The sequence below is a fragment of the Pogonomyrmex barbatus genome, unplaced genomic scaffold, assembly GCF_055798465.1.
Source record: "Pogonomyrmex barbatus isolate J1 unplaced genomic scaffold, ASM5579846v1 scaffold65, whole genome shotgun sequence".
Taxonomy (NCBI): Eukaryota; Metazoa; Arthropoda; class Insecta; order Hymenoptera; family Formicidae; genus Pogonomyrmex; species Pogonomyrmex barbatus.
The window spans coordinates 12,501-15,000 of record NW_028297166.1 but is presented as its reverse complement, the minus strand read 5'-3'; positions in this window follow the sequence as shown (position 1 = coordinate 15,000).

Here is a 2,500-nt window from a genome sequence, read left to right as displayed (position 1 = left end):
GCTTTCGGGCGATGCAAAAGTCGACTCGCGGCGTGTTGCTTTCTTTCTCGGCGGTACCTCCGACGGGCTCGGGCGGTACCTCCGACGGTGTCGCACGACAAAGTCAGCGCGCGGCGTGTTGCTTTCGTTCTCGGCGGTACCTCCGACGGGCTCGGGCTGTACCTCCGACATTGTCGCGCGACAAAGTCCACTCGCGGCGTGTTGCTTTCGCTCTCGGCGGTACCTCCGGCTTTCGGGCGATGCAAAGGTCGACTCGCGGCGTGTTGCTTTCGCTCTCGGCGGTACCTCCGGACGCTCGCTCGGGCGATACATCCGTCGATGTCGCACGATAAAGTCCGCGCGCGGCGTGTTGCTTTCTCTCTCGGCGGTACCTCCGACGGGCTCGGGCTGTACCTCCGACATTGTCGCGCGACAAAGTCCACTCGCGGCGTGTTGCTTTCGCTCTCGGCGGTACCTCCGGCGTACGGGCCATGCAAAAGTCGGCTCGCGGCGTGTTGCTTTCGTTCTCGGCGGTACCTCCGACGGGCTCGGGAGGTACCTCCGACGGTGTCGCACGACAAAGTCCACTCGCGGCGTGTTGCTTTCGCTCTCGGCGGTACCTCCGGCTTACGGGCGATGCAAAAGTCGACTCGCGGCGTGTTGCTTTCGCTCTCGGCGGTACCTCCGGACGCTCGCTCGGGCGGTACCTCCGTCGATGTCGCACGATAAAGTCCGCGCGCGGCGTGTTGCTTTCGTTCTCGGCGGTACCTCCGGCTGGCTCGGGCAGTACCTCCGACATTGTCGCGCGACAAAGTCCACTCGCGGCGTGTTGCTTTCGCTCTCGGCGGTACCTCCGGCTTTCGGGCGATGCAAAAGTCGACTCGCGGCGTGTTGCTTTCTTTCTCGGCGGTACCTCCGACGGGCTCGGGCGGTACCTCCGACGGTGTCGCACGACAAAGTCAGCGCGCGGCGTGTTGCTTTCGTTCTCGGCGGTACCTCCGACGGGCTCGGGCTGTACCTCCGACATTGTCGCGCGACAAAGTCCACTCGCGGCGTGTTGCTTTCGCTCTCGGCGGTACCTCCGGCTTTCGGGCGATGCAAAGGTCGACTCGCGGCGTGTTGCTTTCGCTCTCGGCGGTACCTCCGGACGCTCGCTCGGGCGATACATCCGTCGATGTCGCACGATAAAGTCCGCGCGCGGCGTGTTGCTTTCTCTCTCGGCGGTACCTCCGACGGGCTCGGGCTGTACCTCCGACATTGTCGCGCGACAAAGTCCACTCGCGGCGTGTTGCTTTCGCTCTCGGCGGTACCTCCGGCGTACGGCCGATGCAAAAGTCGGCTCGCGGCGTGTTGCTTTCGTTCTCGGCGGTACCTCCGGCAGGCTCGGGCTGTACCTCCGACATTGTCGCGCGACAAAGTCCACTCGCGGCGTGTTGCTTTCGCTTTCGGCGGTACCTCCGGCTTTCGGGCGATGCAAAAGTCGACTCGCGGCGTGTTGCTTTCTTTCTCGGCGGTACCTCCGACGGGCTCGGGCAGTACCTCCGACGGTGTCGCACGACAAAGTCCGCGCGCGGCGTGTTGCTTTCGTTCTCGGCGGTACCTCCGACGGGCTCGGGCATTACCTCCGACGTTGCCGCGCGACAAAGTCCACTCGCGGCGTGTTGCTTTCGCTCTCGGCGATACCTCCGGCGTACGGGCGATGCAAAAGTCGGCTCGCGGCGTGTTGCTTTCGTTCTCGGCGGTACCTCCGGCGTAAGGGCGATGCAAAAGTTGGCTCGCGGCGTGTTGCTTTCGCTCTCGGCGGTACCTCCGACGGGCTCGGGCAGTACCTCCGGCGTACGGGCGATGCAAAAGTCGACTCGCGGCGTGTTGCTCTTCGCTCTCGGCGGAACCTCCGATTAGCCGGGCAGCGCAATAAATAACTTTCGTATTAATAAATAAACATTTATTCGTCATTGATATCTGGATTGGTGCCTTTGATAAAGTGTTGCTGTTATCCGTGTTTATATCTTTACTTTTAAAGCATTCATGCATGAATGCTGTCCCTAATAACGTATCACACGCATTGGAGTGTTTGCGTGGGAATACTTTTAGTGTTTCTGTATTAGAAGGTGCATAATGCTTAGTTATTACAGTTATGTTAATTTTTAAACTTATATAACGAAATATAATGTTTATATTGTAATATTATATTTTACTATGCAATTATATAAGTATTGATATTTTAAGGACACAGGATTATAAAATTGTAGCACACGAATGACTGATACTTTAATCGCGCCTCCCGCGGACAGGCACTACACAGGCTCGCGCGCTGCGTGTTGCTTTCGCAAACGCTAAAGTCCGCTCGCGGCGTGTTGCTTTCGCACGACGTGGCGCGCACGGCCGTTCGTGCGTTAAAGTCCGCTCGCGGCGTGTTGCTTTCGCAAACGCTAAAGTCCGCTCGCGGCGTGTTGCTTTCGCAAACGTTAAGTCCGCTCGCGGCGTGTTGCTTTCGCAAACGTTAAGTCCGCTCGCGGCG